Consider the following 25,551-nt stretch of genomic DNA (forward strand, 5'->3'; position numbering starts at 1 on the left):
AGACCCCCTCTGCTTCTCTACCACCCCCTCTTCGTATCTACTTTGATAGAAAACAAAGACACAAATGAAAATAAAACAAACAATAACAGAGACCTAACATTTGTGCTCTGATTGTGTACCAGGTAATCTCCGATGTGTTTATCCTCTCTGCTTTATGTAACTGTCAGAAGAGCAACCCTTGAAAATAGCATTCCTGACATTAAAAAAAGAAGAAAGAAAATCTGAATTAGAGCTCCATTCTTTCAGGTAAATAAAATATAAATAAGGAATATCTTAATTTTTTAATAAGAAAATTAGCACTTAAATGTGAAAAAAAATTAAAAAAATAAAAATAAAAAAAGAAGAAAAAGAAAGGAAGGAATGAAGGAAAGAAAGAAAGAAAGAAAGATGAAGGAAGGAAGGAAGAAAAGAAAGAAAGAAAGAAAGAAAGAAAGAGGGAGGGAGGAAGGAAGGAGGGAAGAAAAGAAAGAAAGAAAGAAAGAAAGAAAGAAAGAAAGAAAGAAAGAGAGAAAAAGAAAGAAAGATGAAGGAAGGAAGGAAGGAGGAAGGAAGGAAGGAAGGAAGAAAGGAAGGAAGAAAGCAAGGAAGGAAGGAAGGAGGAAGGAAGGAAGGAAGGAAGAAAGGAAGGAAGGGAGGAAGGAAGGAAGGAAGGAAGGAAGGAAGGAAGGAAGGAAGGAAGGAAGGAAACATTAGGGGTGCCTGGGTGGCTCAGACAGTTGGGCATCCAGCTTATGCTCAGGTCATGACCTAAGGGTTCGTGAGTTCGAGCCCTGCATTGGGCTCGCTGCCGTCAGCTCAGAGCCTGCTTGGGAACTTCTGTCTCCCTCTCTCTCTGCCCCTCCCCCGCTCATGCTTTCTCTCTTAAAAATGAATAAACATTCTAAACAAAGAAGAAAGGAGCCTTCCTGCCTAAGATCCCTCCACCACTTACTAGATATGAGAGCTTGGGTCAGTTATGGATCCTTCAGCCTCTTTATCTTTTAGAGATGGGAGTAATTACCTCTACCCCACAGCACTGTCATTCATTCATTCGTTTGCTCAACATTATTGAACATCTAATATCAAGAATCATGTTACATGCTTGATATATACTCAGGAGAACAAACTGGGCATCGTCTCTGACCTCAGGGAGCTTCCTGTCCTGGATTAAATGAAATTATTTGTATAAAACTTTTAGCACAGAGCCTGGCAAATAAAACTTGCTCAATTAAAGTTAACATCATTGTTACTATTACTACCATAGCCCAGTCAGGATGTAAACACACATATCTTTGCCTCTGAAATCCTTTTTAATAAAATAGGGTTTTGTAGGGGCCCAACAGGAGACGAGGCTAGAAGGGGACTTAGGGATGCCCAGAAAAGACGTCAGACGTTAGGTTTTTAATATGTACGAGAGCAACCTGCACCCTTGTACCTCCCAAGCATTTTTTAGGTATTTTCACTCTCTTTCTCATGATCCATCCAAGCCAGATGTAATTTTAAATCACCATAAACATACCCCTCTCTGTGGGAATAAATGTATTTTCCCTTGAATGTGGACCCCGTGTGTTTGATTTGCCTGGAAAGGTGTGGAAACCACCCAGACACGGTGCTAATGGGATGTGACAGAACTCGCAGCTTCCCCGGGCCTGGAAGGAAGAATGTTGACGGAGGGGAAGCTTAATGAGCTTCCACCCACATTTCAATTATCCTAACAAGCTGCCAAAGGAAGGCCTGTTTGCAGTACCGTGTTCTGGAAAGTTTTGACAAGCCCAGGAGGAATCTATCCGGGCCGGAGCTGCGTATGTCTAGGGAAAGAAAACACTCTTCCTTTGGGAGAGAGGATGACAAGGCCAGCTGGCAGTCAGCTTTGTCACCTAGTACTTGAGGGGATCCTTCTCCAACACGACACCCTCATTAGCTAACCCAGTACAATTGTATCAGCTATAATGCCACCACCATAATGCCACATAACAAACAGCTACGAAACCTCAGTGGCATATCATGACAATTTTTAATCACATGTCAGTGGGTCAGCTGGGCACTTCCAGTCATCTGAGCTGAGTATGGCTGAGTTCATACATGTCCCCGTGGTCAGGTAGGTGGCATTTTGCTGTTCTTGGTTGGGCTGCCTCGCTTGCCTGGGGCAACTGGGCTGACTCAGTATTTCTCCACACGACCTCTCATCCTACCCACGGGTTTGTGCATGGAGCAGCAGGAGGGTCCTAAGAGAAAGGCCAACATTATGGTGCAGGGTCTCTTGAGCCCAGGCATGGGAAAGGCATGGCGTCACTTCTGCTGTGTTCTATTGGTCAAAGCAAAAACAAGCTTAGCTGATAGAAGGGATGACAAAGTCACGTGGCAGAGAGTAGCTACAGGAAGAACACTGATTGGGTCCATCAGAGCAGTCCCACAACAAAATATAAATAACAAGCACCATTACTGAATAGCAACTCGAGGCCTGTTTTATGTGTAGGAGAGGATGTTAAACTGGGACGCTTTGGGTCTTGAATTCAGCCAAAGCCTAAGAGTAAGATGAGATGTTCAAACACCTGACATTTCAGAGCAAGATGCTGGCCTTGCAAAGATTCCCCAGGTGAAACTCGTTTTGTAACCCTTGATCCAACACCCACCTCCAGGATATGAAAAGGTTGAATTGAAAACTGGGGAGAGGATTTTTGGAGGGAGAAGTCCAGTGTGAGGTGATTCTCTGCCCCACTTGACAAGGGGAGAGGCAGTTACCCTTGTCTTGTGAGAGGAACTTTCAGTAGGTAGCTTGAGTCTGCTATGTGTTTCCTGGAGTCTGGAGGGACCAGCCTGACTCAGACCTGAAGAATGTACAGATTAGCAGACTGTGGCTAGAGCCTAGCAGGATTACAGGATGAGGGGAAGGGGTAGCAGTGGAAGCAGGTTCCAAAGATGTATGTGTTTCCCATGAGTCGAGTAGATAAAGGCATCTGCTGAGATGAAGGCATGTTAAAAGGAGCTCCCTGTTCCCAAAAGAAGCAGAGGGAGGCACTGATGTCTACCACTTGGCATGGGAGCTGGGAAGGACAGGGAGAAACTGAAGAATCCCCACCATGTCAGGGTACTGTGCCACGTGGAAGGCAGTAGAGGGGGACCCAAAGAATCCACAATGCCCCTCAAAGAAGAGACTTTTGAACACCTCCTGAACACAGAGAACTTTAAATACCTGCCAAGCAGTTTGTGCCAACACCAAATCGTGACAGTACTAGCCACAGAAGTTCATTCCTGCCCTTGTCAATTGTCCCTCTGCTCCCTCAGGCCATTGGACAGCAAGCAGGAAGGAGGAAGAGACATAGGGAAGCCAACCTCCTTCCCCAATGCCTGAGCTGAGTAAGAGGAGACACAGAGCCACTACCAACCCCCACAAATACTATGCCTTTGAACTAGCAAAAAGATGCCACCTGAAAGAAGCTTTACCTCCATCTGTCTGAAATTTGCTCTAATATACTCTAACAGTTACCTGTTAGTGTATAACAAATTTTCCCAAAACTTTGTGGTTTAAAACAACATTTATGATTGCCTGGTCTCTATGGGTCAGGAGTCTAGGCACATGAGCTGGGTCCTCTGGCTTAGGATCTCTTACCAGATTGCAGTCAAGGTATCAGTTGGGCTGTGATCTCATCTGAAGACTAGACTGTAGAAGGATCCACTTTCAAGCTCACTCACATGGTTGTTGGAGGCTGTTGGCCAGAGGCCACACTCTTCATTCCTTGGGCCTCTCTGTGAAATAACTCAACATGGAAGCTTGTATCATCAGAATAAGCAAGAAAAAAAAAAGCAAAGAGGAGAGTGTCAGCCAAATGGAAGTCAGTCTTTTATAATCTAATCTCAGAAGTGACATCCCATGACTTTGAATGTATTGTATTAGTTAGAAGCAAGTCACTAGGTCCAACCCCAAGGGTAGGAGATCACATAGGGTATAAATATCAGGAGGGAGATAATTAGGGGTCATCATAGAAGTCTGCTTCCACACACGCTGAATTCATTACAGCTACACACCATGCCATTGGCCAAAAGTCTGTTATAATAAACACACAGATCTCTAGTGTCTACAATATGAACAATACCCATGTCCTATGTGCTATGCAACCTACCAACCATATGTGGTTGCTGAGTGGAGATGCTTTAACATTTTAAAAACATTTTATCATGGAAGTTTTTGACCATTTCCGAAAGTAAAAGAAATAATAACATAAAATAATAACATAAAAGCAGTCATTCTTGTTTCACTTATGCCCCAATCCGTTCCCCCAAAGCCCCCAGTTGTTGAAAAGCAAATCTCAGACATCACACTATTTCATCTTTAGGAATTCAACACGAATTTCCACGTACCCAATTTACCATGACACCATTAACAAGAATCCCCCAATTTCACCGACTAATTCAGTCAGTGTTCCAATTTTTTCCAACTTCAGAAGGGTCTCTTTTACAGTTGGTTGGTTTGGGGGAAAGCTTCGACCCAGATTTTAAACCATTACTTAAGAATGGGCATTTTAATTACTGAGACGGAACTATCCTGAGGGTGAGAATGACTGCCAGGCATCAGTGTGGAAAAAAAGAAGGCTTCTTTTTTTGCAACTCTATCACATCCCACTTGCTCATCAGGACGGTGACACTAGGTTATCTGAAATCCTCAGTGTGGTCCATCGAGGTGGGTGTCAGAATCCTCATTTTTACACAGGAGAAAATGTAGATGCAGGAGAAGGAACTTGCCTCAGGTCACACCGCGATTACTTGATGCAGCCGATGCCCCAACTGAAGTCTGTCTGACCTCCCCAGGGGACTCTGGGAGCTGGCTATAATACTGTCATAGCTTCTAGGACAGGAAGATATCGCGAATGCCTTTTTACAGGACCATACTCTCCCTCGTGAAACCCTTTTTACCTGTTGTCGGCAAGAACCGAACCATATGGGCTCTTAGCTTTTGTTTCCTAATATTCAGCACAGAATTGGGTACGTTGCAGGTGCCTATATATAAATGCAGCCCATATAAAGCCTGGCTGTCCTGCTTCAGCCCTGAAGCCACCATAGCATAGAACCCCACGCAAAGAAAAGCCCATTCTGACAGCCAGACAGCCAGTCTGAGGAGCAAAGTCATTCCACTGGCCCAGCCTCATCAGCTTTAGCTCCTTGACAATGGGGGCAGCTCGTGAAGGGAGCTGCGGCTCATGGGGGAGTGAGACAGATTCATGTCCCCACTGTAGACATTCACCTGAGAAAATGTGATTTTCTTTGCTTTCCCAACTAGGTGTTGGGAAGAATCTGACGGAGAAGCATTATTTCTTTTGATGGGGCAGCTGTGGTCAAGTGAATGGTATTCTTCCATTCTGGAAAGTCTCCGCAGAAGCAGGTCACCTGGCTCTGGAACCATCCATACACCCCACCCTCTTCTCTGCCTGACAAACTCCTAATCCTCCAGGGCTGGACACAAATCTCATGTGCTCGAGGAAACCTTCTCTGTCTTTCCAAATAGAGCGTCACCCCCCTCTGGTGTACCTATCCCACGTTCATCTGTCTGCCCCTCCAAACTGTAAGCCTGATAAACAAAGCCTGCGTCTGTCATACCTGGAACATAGTAGACAATAAGTATTTGTTGACTGATTGTTTCTTTTTATTAAAAAAAAACCCCACAACTTGAAAACTGCATTTACTGAATTGCTGAAACTGGTATTAAAAAATACCACGGAGCCCAGAAGGATTCTCTCCAGAAAACAAAGCAAAACTTGAAATTTACTTTCTTCTCCCCACTACTGTTCCCACCAAAGTCCTCTCCTCTATTTGGTCAACTTTTTAAACTCTCCATACCTAACCAAGCCAGGGGTTGGTGTTCACCATCTTTCTCTTTTGATGTAGCCTTTTCTCCTATAACTAACTTGGCCCTTCTGTCTCTTTTGAGTTCTTGCATTCACCCATTACCTAGATCCCAGAGAGCAAAGAAGGCCTCGAGAGTGAAAATCAGCCTACCTCTTTAGAAGGTGAGACGCAATTATAAACTCCTGAAGACACGAAATTTTGGCCATTTTGTTACCTGCTATGCTCTCAGTGCTTGGGGTAGTGCCGATCACATAGCTGGTACTCGATCAAGATCGTCACACATTTTTGTAGTTGCTAAGAGGATGGATGAATAAATAACAGGAGGTGTTTCGAGAGAGACAGGAAGCAAGGGAAAGATGAACAAAAACACCACATTTTTTCCCCCTCTATTTGGAGGTCTAAGCTGGGATGTTTGCCTGAAGAACCAAGTAGCCATAGCTGGTAGGACACAGCCCCTGGTCATTCTCAGACTTGAAGGGCCGTCTGCTGCTGAATCAGCAGGAAACAGCACTGGAGACGTGGGCTAGGTGCAGCTTGGCAGCGTGGTGGCAATTTAGCTGACAATTTCCTTCTATGTTTCAGCATAATTGAATTAGCATCCATGGAGACTGTCTCCCAGACATCGGCAAATGCAATACCGTGGAGCAGGCGCTGCAATTCATCTGGCATTATGAGGCATTGAATTGCCATCCAATCCCGCACCTCTCCTCGTTGCTTTGTGTGTGCTCGTTAGAGGAAATTAGGTGGATGCGATGAGCCTGGGAACAATTAAAATCTTCCCACTTAGGCGATTCCCAGCAGCGGTACCCAACTTCTCTTGATAAGCACTCAGGTTTGCTCAGCTAGTGTGCACGCACGACTTTCTGGATGTGCTAATTCTGAGCAATGGATGACAATTCATTTTGCTTCAGATAGGGCTATGGACTGTTAGGACACAGAGGAAAGACAACTTACCGGGACAGCCATGATATGAACCAACCAGAACAGCATCTGTAACGGACAGTGCCATGGCCGGGAGTCTTGGGGCTCAGTCCAACTGGGAAGAGTATTGCTCAATATGAATCTATGCAATGGGACTTGATAGTGGACCACAGATAAGGACCATGAAGACAGTACCCAACACAGCAAGTTAAGGTGAAAAGTTGGGAAGATTAGGAGCAGGATGAGTGGGGACTGAAGAGTGGCATTCGGGCAAATGGTTCAGAACCAAGGTTGTGAACATTAAGAGTGTGCTAGACTGAACGTACTTTGAGGCTAGGGGTGGCCACTTAAAGGACTGTGGTTTACTGGGTAGAGGGAATGGCAGTCAGCTGCTAGGGAGCAGAGTGGTATGGCAGAAAGAGCAGCTTTTGGAGAAATATGGATTTGAGACTGAATACCAGTCCTGCCATGTTTGATGGTTAAACCACTTCACTCCTAGGGTCTTCTGCCTCCTCGATAGAGAAAAGAAGACATCTATCTTGCAAGGCTTGGAGAGGCTCAGGGTTGTGCGAAGCGGTACTGGAGGTATCATATGCATAACAGGACTTTGTCTTGGCTTGGGTTCCACCAGAAAGGGACTCTGAGATAAGGATTATAAGGACTGGAGTGCAAGCAGTTTCTTCGGGAGATGATGGAGGGGAAGCGGGAGGAGGAAGTGGGGAGAGAAAGCCAAGGAAGTATTCATGATCAAGCCAGAGAGCACTGTGAGCACCAGAACTCATCCCATGGGGAACTCCGGGATCCATGCAGAACACAGGTCTCAGAATTAGCTTAGTGAGGGATCTGGAAATTTTTAAAACCGACTCCCATCAGTCATTTGCTGAGGGCTGTTCGTTGCCTAGAGCTTCAGGTCTGCCTTGGCAGTGGGCAGACTTGCCTTCCTCATCTTCAGAGAAAGTCCCCAGGCACACGGATGCTGATACAGGCAGAGGGAAGCTGGCCTTTCCACTCTGATGTGTTAAGTCCTGATGGGGTTCCGACAACTTCTGCCGGTGGGTGATGCATTGTCCCAATTTGGACCGGGTCCCCTAAGCAAGCCAAGAATGGAACAGGAGGTGCCAGTGTTCCCATGTTCCAAAGAGAGGTGCAAGAACTCCAACAGGGGTGGCGAACTATTTCGTGACCCTTAGCCTCTCACCAAGTTCCGGGAGAGTAGGGAATTGGAAGGGGGCTTTCATTAGACAGCATGGATGGAATGACACTGATCTCTCCCCGGCCCCACAGGGCAAGAAGGGCTGTGTTTCCCTCACCAGAAGCCCAGAGGGAGGAGCTTAGGAGGGACTCATTAGAGCATGATTTGTGTCCTCTGAAGACTGGAAGCCCTACAGGCTGGAGTCTGACTTGTGCCTGAGGGATCTAAGGAACACAAGGCAGGCTGAAGAGGCAGCAATTCTCCCACCAAAGCGTTTTCCTTGGGGAAGGAGAGACAGAGAAAGCACTGACCTGGGGATATTTGAAAGATGCTTTGCCTAACAAGGCCCTCTGGAGGAATGATGAGCACCCAGGCCATAGAGATGGACCGAGAATAACCAAAGCCAGAGGGAATGTCATTACTGGACAGTTAGAGCATTTCTTTTCTTTTCTTTTTTTTAATTTCTAAAAATGTTTTATTATTTATTTTTGAGAGAGAGACAGAGACAGAGTGTGAGTGGGGGAGGGGCAGAGAGAGGGAGACACAGAATCCGAAGCAGGCTCCAGGCTGTCAGCACAGAGCCCAACACGGGCCTCCAACCCACGAACCGCAAGATCATGACCTGAGCCGAAGTCAGACGCTTAACCGACTGAGCCACCCAGGCGCCCCTCCCTATACAGGTTATTTAGAGAAAGTATCCATCAGGTGTTGTATATCGAGAGCATCTGAAATGTATTAATAAATAGCAGGTCTTGTCATTATGAGCTGGGTGAAAGTTAAACCAGAATTCAGGCTGTCAGAGCTAACTCCCAGGGTGTTAAAACTTGCTGATCAGCCCTGGGCTGTACCAGCTCCTGGCCCAGTGGGAGGAAATGAATGACAGAGACCACGGTCTGTGTCACCAAGCAGAACATGAGGGGTCCCTGCACCCCACCACTGCTGTGGGGCATCAGGCCCAGGTAGGCTACGTTTGCTGTGTTCATGATGCTAGCTCCTGGGAGGGCATCTTGCTCGTTCCCACTGGACAGCAACTGTAGAAGGAGGCTTGCTCATTATTCTTCCTGAAGCTAAACCTCAGGATGGACTGAGGAGGGCAGTGGGGGTGGGAGCCAGGACTGGCTGCCGCCTATAGCAGCATCAGAGCACACGGCAGACTGCTCCCCTGGAGCTCAGATCCCAGGCAGGTGCTGACAAAATAAAATCAGAACTGAGACAAAGGGATTTCTACACACAACCTGTGCATTTCCAGCCTTCTTTCGTACTGGAAAGCGATGGAGATGTGCTTTCTCTACGCATGCATCACGGATCCACGGGAAACTTCTTCACTGAGCTATAGCTCTTTATTCTGCAGGACAGGAGCTCCTTGAGGGCAGGGACGGGGTCTCAAGTCCTTTTTGTGTCAACCAGGAGGAGTCTGTGAAGCAACCAAAAGCATTTATTTGGGGTCTTCAGGATTGCAAGCCAGGAGTCAGAATGGACAGACCTTCCAAGAGGGGAGTGAAGGCTCATCAAGGCAAAAACCACAAGTTTGCTTAATTTGTTTTGAAAGAATTATGACTGGTGCTGAGAGAGTTAAACTATCTACTACACAATTGGTTATTTAGTTAACAGAGGCTACATTATCTCATTTTGACTGACTCTCTTAGCAATGTTTATTTCACTTTGGAATCTGATTTCGCATTTGAATCCCAGGAATCTAGCCTAGGGCTGGATACAGAAGGAGAGTGGGCTTTAAATTCACACAAATCCTGGTTTGAATCCTAGCTCTGCCACTTACTAGCTGTGTGACCTCGGGTAGATCACTTCACCTCTCCGAGGGTCAGCTCCGTCATCTGAAACATGAAGACAAAAATACCTACCTCCCAGTTGGGGGGAAACAGAACCATATTTAACGTGCTGGTTCCAGTGACTAGAATGGTAGCTGCCATCATCATTATTTTCTATTGACATTGTCTCATTTCCTCACCGTTGTGTTCAGACAGCTCTGGTTCTCTTATAGAATTCAGCGCAAAAATGGCCAGATCTTTCATCTACTCAAAAGACGTTTTCCCATTTTTGGTAAAAATCCTTAGTGACACAGTCCACAGACATTGTCAGAGCCGAAAATACTTTTTCATTATCAGATAAGAAGATCCCTTCTGCAGTCTCCTCATGCTCTAATTCTGCCTCCAGTTGGTCCTGAGGGAAAGTAATCTTGCATGACACTTCAGCTTTACAGCTAAAATCAAATTTAGCATCCCGGTTCCCAATGGGGCAAACCCAACATTTTCACGTGCTTCCCACATGTCAAAGAGAATAGACGCATCTTTTGTTTCAAGCCAAATTTCTCCAGGTCGGTTTTCTACATCGTAGTTTATTTGAGCCTCCGCTCTTCCATCTGTGAAATGGAGCCAGTGAGAACGTCCTCTCTCATAGGGTTGTTCTGAGAATGGATGAATGGCCAGAGAACTCAGGTTAGTCACACTGTTGCTTCCACAGACCCCTGCTGTGTCACGGAGGAAATCTGTGGTTCCAGTCCATTGTGGTTGTTGGCCAACTTTCTGTCCAGACTCCATTGGATCAAATTTGCTCTGTTAAGCAAAACTGATCAACTTGGACACTTTTTGTGAATTCTGGCCAAATACCCCAACTGTTTAGTTTTTGCTCTCATTAACCTTAAAAATTAAACTGTCAGTTATTTTAGCGGCAAAAATGGGTTTATTTGGAAAAAAAAGCAGAGAATCACAAACCCAGACAATCAGGCTACGGCAAAACCACAAACAAGGGCCCGGAAGGAAGGAGAGGAACCTCTTTTATAGAGGAGAAGGCGAGGGGTGGGGGCGGTAGTTGGAAGGGCTGTTGTAAACAAAAAGTCCATTGGAGTAAACCGGGGGTTTGAAGTGTACTGGCTTCTCATTGGCTGAGCTGTGACTGTCTCTCATTGGCTGGGCTGTTGCTGAGGGAGGAGAGAATTTTTCTTCCTCCTATAGGATAGTAAAGTACTATCACTTGTAACTGTCTCTCATTCTGTTGGGTCTGCAATTGATTCTAAGTAGTAGGGTGTGAGAGCTCCCCCTGCTGGCCGTCTGACTCCATTTTAAGGAGGTTTCCTTTGACTAATTTTCACATTGTGGAACCAACAGAACTCTAAGCTACAGAAAGAACATGGAAGGGAAGCAGAGTGCTTTAGAGGCGTGGAGGGGACAGGCCACAGGGTGTGTGGGCGGGAATGGTTAGGGACAAGGCTAAAAGGAAGCAGGACAGGGCCGTGAAGGTGAAGCAGCTGGCTGCCAAGTAGAAGTGCTCTAATTCTCTCCTAAGCATCAGGGAGTGATCAGAACAGAAAAGGGTGCCTACCCCTTGTCCGACTCAACTCAACCTTGTCCGACTCAACCCCACGTGGCAAAGTGCATCTCCGGCATGGAAAGTGCCCAGAGAAGGAAAAAGGAGGGTCAGAGAAAGTAACAATTGCAGCTACCACTGTCTGAATGCCGTGCCTGCACCTTGAATATGGCATCCACTCACCCCTCCCGATAACCCAGCGAGGTGGGCATTATTATCCTCATTACACACAGATGGTCCTCCAGCCCTGAGAAGTGAGTTTCTCCACATCCCCCAGCTGCCTCTTTCTATCTGCCAGGCCTTTCATGTTTCCATCATTTATTCAATCTTCAACAATCATTTACTGAGTGTCAAACCCCCGTGTCAGGCGCTAGGCAGGTTGGTATCAGGAAAGCAGAGAAAAGAGAGGATTTCAGATGAAGAGGTCCGGGGGAACAGAAGCCCAAAGCCAGAACCAGGTTTTGTTTCTTGCAAAGTGCCTGGAACAGTGGCGCCAGCAGCCTGTGCCCAAAGGCAATCAGACACAAAAGTAGAGCCACAGCCCCTGGCGGGGAGGGGGTATCACCTCATCCTATCAGAGAGAGGTAACTGTCCTTGAATCAAAGGCTTCCCAGAAGCACTCCTAGTAACAACAATCAGCAACACTGATTATTGAGCAATTTGCTTTGTGCTGAGCAGTTTATAGGCTCACTTCACTGACACCAGCCCATTTAACCGTCACAGTGACCCTAAGAGGCAAGCAGGGTAATGGTCCCCATTTAACAGATGTGCTGAGGCCCAGAGAGGTGAACTCACCTGCCCAAGGATACACAGATCGGAAGAGGCAGAGCTGAGATTCAAATCCAGCTCTCCCCAGTTCTAAAGGCTGCTTCTGAACCTCCACAGGCCCGCATCCCTCCCACAGCCCTGCAGTCACGGACTCACCCCTCTTCTCTGTGGATAGGGGCTGACCACCCCAGGAAGGCTGTAGCAGGTGAGGGCTGAGTGGCAGGGAAAACAGCACTGGAGCCCTGCCACTTAGAGCTGTGCGACCTTCTGGAGCCTCAGTCCCCTCGTATGTAGAATGGGAACAGTATCATAGAATGGCTGTGAGGACTTCACATGTGACCTCACCCGCAGGAAGTGAGCACACTGTCCACACTCCACCCCTCTTAGCGGCCTCCCGTCCCACCGTCATGCCCCACAGAAAAACGAAGGCAGAAGTCCCTGAAATGGCGAAGAAAAGGCCGCAACTCTTCTGCTACCACTAGACTGTGGGCCCTCGGGAGGAGTCGCATCTGTGTTTCCCACGGGACTGGTCACGTGACAGGTAGGGTTGCTTCTGAAAACGCGCATGCGCGCAAGCGCACACACACACACACACACACACACACACACACACACACACACACACACACACACACACCCCCCCCCGCAGGAGGGAAATACATCAGCAGGTTCTCCCCGGTTATCTCTGAGTTTCGGCACCTTATCTTTCTTTCTGCTTATCTGCATTTTCTGACTTTCCTATGATGCACATGTATTATTTGTGGCATTATCTGAGATCCTGAAAGACATACACCCAACTAGTGCTATAGGTTACCTCTGGGAAATAGGGATGAGAAGACCTAGTTAATGAGGGGAGGTCTTCGGGGGGGGGGGGGGTTGTTTTTTGTTTTTCTTTTACTTTATGTACATCCCTACTTTTTGCCTTACTTTTGTAATTTGTTTTGAAAGAACGATATAAGCCACATGGCACATGACGGCAGAAATAGCAAGAACATCACATGAGAAAGACTTGCCTTCCAATGCTGGCGAAGAATAACCACTCTAAATCTCCGAAGTTCTCCAGCTGTAAAATTGGGATTAAAATGCTGCTTTGTCAAGTTTGTTGTAAGGATTAAAAATAAGGGCGCCTGGGTGACTCAGTCGTTTAAGTATCCGACTCTTGATTTTGGCTTAGGTCATGATCTCAAGGTTTGTGAGTTCGAGCCCCACATCTGGCTCTGTGCTGACAGCATGGAGCCTGCTTGGGATTCATTCTCTCTTTCTCTCTCTCTCTCTCCCTTTCTCTCTTCCCCTCCCCCACTCATTCTCTTTCTCTCTCTCCCTCTCTCAAAATAAATAAGTTTTTTAAAAAACTTAAAAAAAAATAACCTGTGCATAAAAACCTCAGCATACAGTAAGTGATCAGTAATTGAAAGCAGTTATTAAGAGCTTTTTGTCTGTGCTTTTATGCTACATAAACAGGTGCTTCTCCAGGAACCAATATGGTGAAAAATAAACCCTTGCTAAGCACCCAATCAAAATTCTGCATCTCACTACAATGAAACACATTAGAAAAGGTAAGGTGGGGGCCCCTGGGTGGCTCAGTCCGTTAAGCATCCGACTTCAGCTCAGGCACGATCTCAAGGTTGGTGAGTTCGAGCCCCATGTCGGGCTTTGTGCTGACAGCTCAGAACCTGGAGCCTCCTTCGGATTCTGCATCTCCCTCTCTCTCTGACCCTTCTCCGCTTGCACTCTGTCTCTCTCTCTCTCTCAAAAATAAATAAGCATTAAAAAATTTAAAAAAATAATATGTAAGGTGTGTCTGAAATAAAATATCCATCTACACTCTCTAGTATCAAATTTGATCCCTCAGTGGCCAAATATACTCAGTGGTCAGTGGTAGATCTTGGACTTCTCTAAGCTGGGCAGAAAAATCTGGAGTGTTCTGTTTTGTTGACTTTTATTTGGTTCTTTTTCTATTCCACCACAAAGCCTCCCTCTGGCTGGAAAATTCACCAAGACCCCCTCCGCCTCCCCAGAATCCCACGAGGAAGTGAGATTTGCCCCGGACACAATGGTGGAGCTGAGCTAATCTCGTCTTACATCTTTGGGAATTCGCTTGCCTGTTGACCCAGGTGCCCTACACATGCTCACAAAAACCTTCTGCCAAACTTCATTAGCCATTGAGGTTTCGGTGCCGTTATTCTGAGCCTCTTATTTTCTGGCATTAATTTAAAGCAACATTTTCTCACCTCCTTGGCGTGCTTCCATGAGTTGGAGGCTTAAAAAAGGAATTGCCATGGATTTTGTCACAAATTGCCTAAAATCAAAATGTTTGGTTTCATCTCCTATTTCATTTCCAAATGATTAGCAGCCGCCGCCTGGAGCACCTGTTAGCAGGACTCTGAGACCATTCCCAGGCAAACAAAACAACCAAACGAAATAATCAACAACTGAAAAACACCACAGCCGTATCAGTTCATGGTTTCCACTAATGAGTTACTGATGTCTGTCACGGGCATGTGCTCAAGGACTGGTGACAATATCTGACACGCCAAATCGAATAAAGCATTTTTTTTTTCTGTTCACTCCAAAGAAGCAAACTGGTGGGAATTTCATGTGGTGTGGTGTGACCATTAGAACAACTATTATTTATGAAGTGCCCCAAGAGCTAGGGTTTTTCCCGTACATAATACATCTTAGAACAACTCCTCAATTATCAGGACGGTCTTGCTTGCAAGGGTCAGACAACCAACCCACACTAGCTTAAGCAAAAATAGACTTATTTGGGCTCATGTAACTAAGAGGAGAACTGAGCTCAGCAACAGGCTCCAGAAACTTCCTCTCTCATGTCTCATTTTTACTTCTATCTATCTGTCTTTGCCTATTGGTCCCATTTCCTCCTACTATAGACAGGCCTGTTCCATATGAACAGGAACATGGCTGCCACGTTCCCAACAGGTATAAAGTGCTACTTTCTCCCAGCATGTGTATATCGGTTCCCAGGGAAAACTCTGGTTGGACTGTTTAGGTCGCATGCCTCTCTCTTGCAGCAATCACTGTTTGTGGTCAGATGATTTGGCCAGAATTGGGTTATGTTCTCATCCTTTTGACCAGAGGTCTGTGTCTGTTCACAGGAGAAAAGTTTAAAAAGCTTAATAAGCAGATAAAAATAAGGCACTATGAACAGTTGGGCAGGTTTCATGCTGCACAAGGGTGCCAGCTGAGGGGTAAAGTAGGAAATAAAATCCTGCCTGTGCTCTGCTCAGCCAGCCATGCACCCTGGCCCCCAGTACATCTGCTGGAAGAAAGGATGCCTTTTTCTAATTCCTGCAAAGGTGTCACATGGGGTAGCGACGGCTTTGGACAAAAACAACAGTTACTGTAGGCCACTACAAATTCTAGGAAGTAAATAATGATTACCTCATTTTTTTTTTTTAATGTTTACTTATTTTTGAGAGAGACCGAGACAGAGCACAAGCAGAGGTGGGGGCAGAGAGAGAAGGGGAGAGACAGATCCGAAGCAGGCTCCAGGCTCTGAGCTGTCAGCACAGAGCCCAACGTGGGGCTCAAACTCAAACCATGAATGAGATCATGACCCGAGCCAAAGTCGGACACTTAACTGACTGAGCCACCCAGGCGTCCCAATGATTACCTCATTTTTAAGATGAGGAAACGGAGGTCCACAGAGGTAAAGTGACTTGCCTAAGGCTATATAGCAGGAAACGCCAGATCCAGGATTTGAACCCAAGTCTCTGGCTCCAAAGCCCATGCTTTCCCTGTAATAACTCATCAGCGACCTGTGGGGAGTGGGGGGTGGGGGCTCCCCCTCCTACCTAATAGCATGAGGAAGAAGTGAGAAAAGTGGATTCCGTGGGCCTCTTGTCTCTGAAAAACCCAGCTATCCCCATGGGGATAATCTAACTAAGAAAAACAAGCCAAGCCCAAGACAAGACACTTCACAAAAACTGTTTGCAAACAGCTTGGAAGTCATGGTGTTTCCTTTAAAAAGGTAATTTCTTGCTTGGAACAGTGAGAAATTAGATGCAATCTGTTTTGATTTCTTCCCAATTTAGGACACGCTTTAGTGACCAATCTGAAGACATGCCAGCATCCTTCTGTCTCGAGGATATGTTAGTTTCGTTTATATCTCTGTTCATAAAGGACATCTAAATCATCCCACAGGAAAAGCGGCCCAGAATTGATACAGCAGACATGGAGACAGACTGAGCTGCATCTTTCTGGATATTATTATTAATAAGAATAATAATAATTGCCATTCACTGGGCATTTACTGTGTGTCATGTCTGATACTAAAGACATCCATCACCACACAGCCTTATTAGAAAGTCAGGGGAGGGTTATTTGGGCTACTCAACATCTGAACACCCTTTCTTGGAGGAAAATCCTCCATTGGGTGATTCCTGGCAGAAGCTTGACCTGTTCCCTCCACAAAACCAGAAGAAATCAAGAGTTCCATGAGCTCCCCCACATCCTTCCAGAACATTCCATGGTTGCTTAAGTTAACCGGTGTCTGTTTCCATTCTTTGCATCCAAGCATCCTGCTATATAAAAGTGTTCTTGGGGAGCCTGGGAGGCTCAGTCAGTTAAGCATCCAACTGTCAGTTTCAGCTCAGGTCATAATCTCACAGTTTCGTGAGTTTGAGCCCCACCTTGGGCTCTGTGCTGGCAGTGTGGAGCCTGCTTAGGATTCTCTCTCTCTCTCTCTCTCTCTCTCTCTCTATCTGTCTTCCTCTCTCTCTACCCCTCCCCTACTCAAAGTGTCCTCTCAAAATAAATAAATAAACTTTAATAAACAAATAAATAAAAAATCAAAGTGTTCTTATCCCCATTGTACCGATAAGACTCTGAGACTCGGAAAGAGTATAAGACTGGGTCAAAGAGTTAGAAAAGCTAGAGAAACGCAGAGCAGAGCTCCCTGAAGGCGTAAGAGAGGCATAATGTTAGCTATGAATACGAGTTTCATCCTCTGGGGGACCCCTGACAAGTTATTTCACCTCTCTCTGGGTCTCAATTTCTTCATCCCAAAAATGCAGATGATTATGCCAGTAACACAGAATTCCTGAGAGCACTAAAAGAAGTCATCAAAAGAAAAGAAAACAAAAAGAAAAGAAAAACAATCATGTAGGTATTGCTCTCAACATCAGGTCTGGCACACAGAAGGTGCACGACACCCGTTAGCCATTGTGTCTGTTGTATCTGTTATTATCGTTTGTGCTTATTAACCTTTTCTATTGTGTCACAAGCGGGGCTTAGCTGACCATCTAGTAGGACTGTGTGCTTTACCTTGTCATCCCTTTCACCCCCCAGAGACGCGGCTGAAGGAAAGCGGAGGGTGATTAATAAGTCCACCAGGAGAGGTATTCTACCTCTTGGCACGGGGGTGACTTCTGAAACCAGACATTCACTCTGGTTCTGTGTCTCAGGGGGACCCCAGCACAGACTGGCAGAGGCTCAGCCAGGGCTCATCGATCACGCTAATGACGATGGATTTCCACCCTTTGCCACTTGATCACCAGCTGCCCAGGGTTTTATCACCATTTCCCAGGGCAGAGCAGGCCACCCACACCCCCCCGCCCAACTCCTGCCCACGAGGGCCTTTGTTTCTTACTCCCTGTCACCCAGAACAGAGCCAATTAAAGAACTCACTCATGTCTCCACCCTCCACCCCTTTAATTACAAACAGTGCTGAGAGTTGAATAACACAGAACAAAAGACAGATTTATTTACCCCAGGATATAAACAAGATTATCAGAAACAAGCATTCAGAAGCCCTTAGCTCCTGGGAGAATTTTAATTTGCTGACCCCCTGCCTTACAGAAATCTCAGGGTTTTTTTCACATAATTATAAAACCCCAAGAGTCTCGCCTGCTTGAGTTGTTTGTTGGCACACATTCACCACCCTGGCTCCTTGCTCTCATTGGCCAATCTTAAGTATCTCCACTGGGGCTTTAAACCAGGCTCTTTGGAGACAATGCAGGAAGCTTGAAAGAAATTCTCTTTTCCTGGTGAAATTGTCCTGTTGTGGGCCACCTAGGATGACCAAGGCACACAGACAGGAGCAGAGAGGAGGTGACGTTTCATTGGCTTTTCGTTACAAATCATTTAAACTCACATTGAAATGGCATTAAGCCAAAAAAGGAACGTACCGGCTCCTGTAACTGAAAAGGTGACCATTAAAGCTATGTTCAGGTGCAGTTCAATGCAGGGGCTTCAAGCATGTCACTGAGCTCAGGCTAACTCTATACCTCCTCTCACCTGTGTTTCTCTGTTGGCTTCTTTCCCTTGAGAAAGAAGGTCCCCAGTATTCTCAAGTCTCCAACCTATCAACTCCTAGAATTGAGTGCCACTGGATCAGTTTTGATCATGTGCCCACACTTGAACCAATCACTGAGGGAAGGAAGAAATACACTGTTGGCCAGATCTGGGTCACATGCCCAAGGCTGTATATGGAGTATAAGACCAATTCTATTTGAATCATACAGACTAAGGATGTCAGGTGGGTGAGTCCCCAAAGAAAACTCTAGGTGCTGTACCCAGAAGATGGGAGATGGATGCTGGGCAGATGAAAACAATGGATGACCAACAGAGTATTATGCTGGGGTAGAGATTGTAGAAGACAATCTTCCTGGGGCAGCTTGGAAGTTGTCCTTTAGCATCTATTATGGGCTGAACTGTGTTATTCCCCCTCCTCCCCAGTTTATATGGTGATGTCCTAACCCCCAGGACCTCAGAATGTGACCTTATTTGGAGACAGGGTCTTTACAGAGGTAATCAAGTTAAAGTGAGGTCATTAGACTGGGCTAAGAGCCCAGTCCAATATGACAGATATCCTTATGAGACAGAGAAGTTTGGACACAGACACACATACAGGAAGAATGTCATGTGAACATGAAGATAATCATCTCTAAACCAAGGACAGAAGCATGGAATGGATTTTCCCATATAGTCCTCAGAAGAAACCAACCTTATATTGATACCTTGATCTTGGATTTCTAGTTTCCAGAACTGTGAGACATTAAGTTTCTGTTGTTGAAGTCACTTAGTTGTAGTGGGTTTTTTTTTTTTTTTTTTACTGTTAGTTTTGTTTTTGTTATTTATGACAGCCCTAGAAACTAATACAACATCCTTTGAGGAAGACGTCAAGCCAGGTGGTTGGCTCATGTCTCACTTCAAGCCCTAAGAGACTCCTAAGATCTGCCCCCGCCCCTACCCACCCAGACTCTTGCATGTTGCTGGAGCTTCTGCTACCATGGTCATTCTTCATTTTGGATACCTATTGCCATATGGGTTTTCACTGCTCGATACAACATTGATTCCAGTGTGAAGCTCAGCCCTTTTCCATACCTGCCACACATAAAAAGAATCCACTCACCCAAAACATGTCTGTACACTTTGCTGAAGTCTTGGAGTAAGGAGGAGAAGATTAAATTGCAAATTCACACAAAGCTTCAAAACTGAACAATGAGAATTCATGTTTTCCACTCCATTCATTCATTCATTCATCAAAAAAAAATTTTTTTGAAAGCCTACTTTGTGCCAGACTCTGAGGCATGAGAAGACACAAGATAGTCAAGACCTCTGTATTCATGGAACTTATACTTTAGCTGGGAACACATATGATAAGCAATTAAATAAGCAAGAGAATTTTGGAAGGAAATGTCAGGAAGAGAATAGTAGGGTTGAGTGGGCACTTTGGGGATGACATTTAAAAAAATTTTTTAATGTTTATTTATTTTTCCGAGAGAGAGACAGAGCATGAATGGGAAAGGGGCAGAGAGAGAGGAAGACACAGAATCCAAAGCAGGTTCCAGGCTCCGAGCTGTCAACACAGAGCCCGACGTGGGGCTCGAACTCATGAACCGCAAGACCATGACCCGAGCTGAAGTCAGTTGCTTAATTGACTGAGCCACCCAGGCGCCTCTGAGGATGATATTTTTAGCAGGATGACATCTTTAGCAGGAGTTGGGGAGTCAGGAAATACCTCTCAGAGGGGATGAAAGTGGGAGGGGCTAACTCTAGAAGAAAAGAAAAGGAGCCAGCTACACGGAGGTAGAAGGCAGAGAGGATGGGAGAGCATTCCAGGTATGGAAGCACTTGTACTTGAGAGGGTGAGGGGAGGGCTCGGGGGTGGGGAGGGGGGGTGGTGGCCAGGTTAGGAGAGTGACCCCAGATCTCTAGAACTTCCTTGGGTCTTAGCAAATTCCCTTCCTTACCTAGTTCTGTTATTCAGAGGCTTATTCATCCGGAAGCTGTTGAATATGCCCCAGATTCTACTCAGTACCTTCTGCAACACGGTTGCCCAATACAAATATAACACTAGTCACATATGCATTCTTAGATTTTCTAAGAGCCACGTTTTTTTTAAAGGGAATTAGTGAAATTAATTTTAGTAAGATATTTTATTTCATTTAATATACAAAAAATATTGTCTTTTGACATGTAATCAATATAAGCACTGTTGAGAAATTCTGACATCCTATTTTTTAGTACTGTCTTTGAAACTCACATGTGTTTCATACTCACACCACATCTCAGTTTGGACTCGCCACATTTCAGGTGCTCAATAGCCACAGGAGGCTATGGCTACTGCATTGGACAAATTCATCTCCAACCATCCAATGGGAGGAGGAAAGTTGACCTTGAGGAGGTTCTTTTCAAGAGTGTAATAGCACAGTCCTGCAGGCACACATGGGCTACAATGTGGGAATGTCATCCTGACCTCACTCTCATTTCTCTTAACCTCAGCCTGGGGGGAAAAAGGTACAATAACAATATTCAAAGTGTCCAGCAGAGAGCAAAGGGCCCACCATCTGCTGGTTGGCCCCCCTTAAAGGAATGGAAATTCCCACTGACTGACAGGCATCCCGGAATGAGGTCAGGCAATGAGGATGCAGAAAGGCAGCCTATTTCCATAGTTGAGCTATTGTCGATAGCGCTGCTATAAACGTTGGGGTGTATGTGCCCCTATGAATCAGCACTCCTGTATCCTTTGGATAAATTCCTAGTAGTGCTATTGCTGGGTCGTAGGGTAGATCTATTTTTAATTTCTTGAGGAACCTCCATTCTGTCTTCCAGAGTGGCTGCACCGGTTTGCATTCCCACCAGCAGTGCAAGAGGGTTCCACTTTCTCCACATCCTCGCCAGCATCTGTTGTTTCCTGAGTTGTTCATTTTAGCCACTCTGACAGGTGTGAGGTGGTTTCTCATTGTGGTTTTGATTTGTATTTCTCTGATGATGATGGATGTTGAGCATCTTTTCATGTATCTGTTGGCCATCTGGATGTCTTCTTTGGAGAAGTGTCTATTCATGTCTTCTGCCCATTTCTTCACTGGATTATTTGCTTTTTGGGTGTTGAGTTTGGTAAGTTTTTTATAGATTTTGGATACTAATCCTTTATCTGATGTGTCATTTGCAAATATCTTCTCCCATTCCATCGGTTGCCTTTTAGTTTTGTTGATTGTTTCCTTTGCTGTGCAGAAGGTGTGGTATACACACACACACACACACACACACACACACTGGAATACTACTCAGCAATGAAAAAGAATGAAATCTTGCCATTTGCAACAACATGGATGGAACTGGAGGGTATTACGCAAAGCAAAATAAGTCAGTCAAAGAAAGACAGGTATATGATTTCACTCATATATGGAATTTGAGAAACACAACAGATGAACATAGGGGAAGGAAGAAAAAATAAGATAAAAACAGAGAGGGAGGCAGACCATAAGAGATTCTTAAATACACAGAAAAAACTGAGGGTTGCTGTAGGGGAGGTGGGTAGGGTGATGGTTTAAATGGGTGATGGGCATGAAGGAGGGCATTTTTTGGGATGAGCACTGAGTGTCATATGTAAGAGACAGATCACTGAGTTCTACTCCTGAAGTCAAGACTGCATTGTATGTTAACTAACTTGAATTTAAAGAAAAAAGAAAAGACAAAACAAAAGAAAGGCGAACCTTAGGCTGGGAGGCGGGTGGGATGAACTCCCATGCAGGCAATGCTCACAGGGTAGGGGGAGCTCTGTAAATGCCCATGGAGTTGGGTCCGTGGGTTCTGAGCGTGTTACCTCTAGGAGGTACATGGAACATTCAGTCTTGGAACATCCAGTCAAGTCAGCATAAAAATTGCAGCCTGTTCTTGCTGCCACCATGGGCAGCAAGGTCTGTCCTGTGCAGGAGGGGAGACGCAGAGGGCAGAGCGGCAGCAGCTGGAGGCAGAAGGAAGGGAGCTGAAGCGGAGAGAGCAGTGCCTCATGGGAAATGTGAAGCAGTGGTCCAGAGAGCCGCACTGGCTGAAGTGACAAACAAGATGAATTTGTGAAACATGCATGTGCTCCCGGGGGATGACGGGGGAACCTGATTTTACAAAGGAAAATAAAAAGAAAAGAGGGGGTGGAAATAGAAAGGAAGAAAGAGAAACTGGAAGGGAGAGAAGCTTCTAGAAATGGAGTGGGATGAAAGCCTGAGCATCACAATTAAGGCCTTAAAAAGAAGAGCAGCATCACAGACCGGTAAAATCTGGGCCCTGCTGGTGAATGAATAAATGAATGAATGAATGAATGAATAAAAAAATCCGTGTGTCCAGTTGCTGGTCTGAGCCCTTTCCGTGGCTCATTTAATTTACTCCTCACGACAACACTGAGGCCAGTATGATTATTTCACTTTATGGATGAAGATATTGAGGCTCAGAGAGGTTAAATAATTGATCAAGGTCACACAGCTAGGAACTCATACAGTCAAGAATTGAACCTGATTCTGCTCTTAACTCCTACACTCAAACTTGTTAAGAGGTGTTCTGGAGAACACCAAAAGGTCTCTGTTACAAAAAAAACCCCACACACATAACAAAAAACAGGGGGAGAGGGAAGGAGGATGGGAAGTTTAACCAAATAAAATTGGAAAATGTGGCATATCGTCACGCACTTGGAAAGTCACAGAACACAGGCAGGAGGCTGTTACAGGCTGTTCTGGTTACCTATTGCTGTAAAACAAAGCAGCCAATGATGGTTATTTTTATGTGCCAACTTGGCTAGGCCACAGTACCCAGGTATTTGGTCAAACACTTATCTGCATGTTGCCATGAAGTGGTTTTTTTTTTTTTTAGATGACATTAACACTTAAATCAGTAGACTTTGAGTAAAACAAATTAATCTTCCATAATACGGGTGGGCCTCACTCAATCAGTTGACGGTTTTATGAGAAAAAAGACCAATCTCCCTTGAGGAAGGGACTTCTGCCCACAGACTGCCTTGGGACTCAGGCTGCAGCATCACCCCTTCCATGGGTCTCCAGTTCGCAGTCTGTCAGCTTACCCTGCAGATTTTGAACATAATATATTATGTTCAAAATATATATATTGTTAATATGTTATTGTTCTGTTTATCTAAAGCACCCAGACTAATACCTTATATATAATGTAGTATATAAGACTAATACCTTATATACATACCTTATACTTATATATAATTTATACCTTATAATACTAATACTTTATGTATATATAAAGTATATATATATATATATATATATATATACACACCTGTATATATACTGTATATACGTGTGTGTGTGTGCGTGTGTGTGTGTGTGTGTGTATATATATATATAATCGTTTTTGTTTCTCTAGAAACCCAGACTAATACACAGCCCAACCTTAGTGGTTTAACTTTTTTATGCCCATTAATTCTGTGGCTGAGGATTCAGACAGGGCACAGCAGGGACCCCTCATCTTTTAATTAAAAAAAATGTTTTTACATTTATTTTGAGAACCAGAGAGGGACAGAGTCTGAGCAGGAAGAGGCAGAGAGAGAAGGACACTCAGAATCGAAAGCAGGCTCCAGGCTCTGAGCTGTCAGCACAGAGCCCGACGTGGGCCTCAAACTCATGAACGGTGAGATCATGACCTGAGCCGAAGTCGGACACCCAACCGACTGAGCCACCCAGGTGCCCGGGGACCATCCATCTTTACTCCACCATGGCTGGGGTTTCACCTCTGCCGCCTCCTCTAACAGCTGGAACTGTAACAGCTACAGCCAGGAGACGCAGTTCCCAGGTAGCTTTGCACTCACCTGTCTGGCACTGTGGCAGGATACCCAGAAAGGTGGACTCAGCTGGGACTACTGGCCAGGGAGTATACCTGTGCCTCTCAGAACAGGGTGGTTCCATGTTCCAGGAAACAAGGTTGAAGTGGTATATGTTCTTTTATGATGTAGCCTAGGATGTCACACAAAGTCATTTCCACCATACTCTGCAGCTCTCAGATTCCAGGGGAGGGGACAAAGTCCCCACCTCTCAGCAGGAAGGGTGTGAGAAATTTTGCAGCTAAGTTGTAAAACCTCCACAGAGGCCTTAAAGAAAAAAAAAAAATCTGTTTAATCTTACTTAACCTGACTTTTCTCAAGATTCCACTTATCTATAGTCACAGGTGAAATTGTGCCCTCCTCCAAAATTCAGATGTTGAAGGGGCACCTGGGTGGCTCAGTCGGCTGAGCATCCAGCTTCGGCTCAGGTCATGATCTCACGGTTCGTGGGTTCGAGCCCCGCATCGGGCTCTGTGCTGACAGCTCGGAGCCTGGAGACTGCTTCGGATTCTGTGTCTCCCTCTCTCTCTGCTCCTCCCCTGCTCATGCTGTCTCTCTCTCTCTCTCTCTCCTTCAAAAATAAATAAAAACATTTTAAAAAATTAAAAAAATTTTCAGATGTTGAAGCCTTAACCCTCAGTATCTCAGAATGTGACCTCATTTGGAAATAGGGTCAGAGCAGATGTAATCAGTTACATTTAGAAGAGGTCATACTCGAGAATAGTGGGTCCCTAATCCAGCATGACTGTGTCCTTATAAAAGGGGGAAATTTGGACCCAGACACACACATGCACACGGGGAAAATGATATGAGAAGATAAAGGCAGAGGCCAGGGTTATGCATCTCATGAACCACCACATGCTAGGAGAGAGGCATGGAACAGATTCTCACTGCCCTGAGAAGGAACGAGCCCCTGCTGACACCTTGACCTTGCACTTCTAGCCTCCAGAACTGTGAAGGAATAATACGTTCTGTTGTTTAAGTCACCCACTTCCTGGTTCTTTGTTACAGCAGCCGGAGCAAACTAATACTTCATTTGTGCTTTCACTCAGCCAAATTCAAGACCTTTCGCAGCGCAGCCGCCACTGACTGCCAATGTCAACTTCAATTCCTTTAGCTTCCCCTCACTTTATGTTCCCTGAAACTACATTTTTTGGTGAGGATTAAATAAAATAATATACACAAAATATCTAGCAAATGGGAAGTGATCAATACACAGCAATCCCCTTCCTGCACCTGTCTGCCCCCTCCTGGTCATTCTGCCTTGTTCCACTGCCCTTGCCCGTTGGGTTTGCTTTGCTTCATGGGCTCTGCATCTTGAACCTCTCTTCCAGACACCTGAGCTGCCAGTCTCCCAAAGAGGCTGGAGTCTGGCTCCTCCATCCCTACACAAGCTTCTCCTTCAGGCTCCATGCAGAGTCCCAGGCAGCCCCTAAAGGCGGGG

The 25,551-nt window shown here is 45.5% G+C and overlaps 1 long non-coding RNA gene across 1 annotated transcript; it reads right to left on the minus strand.

Annotated features, from left to right (window-relative positions):
* Positions 1-1,974: 1,974 nt before the first annotated feature.
* On the minus strand, positions 1,975-24,184 carry LOC109277552 (uncharacterized). The gene is made up of 3 exons (XR_002085199.2): positions 24,096-24,184; positions 3,590-3,750; positions 1,975-2,284 (listed from the first exon to the last, which is right to left on the minus strand). It is a non-coding gene; the product is annotated as an uncharacterized LOC109277552 (long non-coding RNA).
* Positions 24,185-25,551: the final 1,367 nt, after the last annotated feature.

Source organism: Panthera pardus, unplaced genomic scaffold, assembly GCF_024362965.1.
Source record: "Panthera pardus isolate Hobbes unplaced genomic scaffold, ASM2436296v1 HiC_scaffold_15, whole genome shotgun sequence".
In the NCBI taxonomy this organism is placed as follows: domain Eukaryota; kingdom Metazoa; phylum Chordata; class Mammalia; order Carnivora; family Felidae; genus Panthera; species Panthera pardus.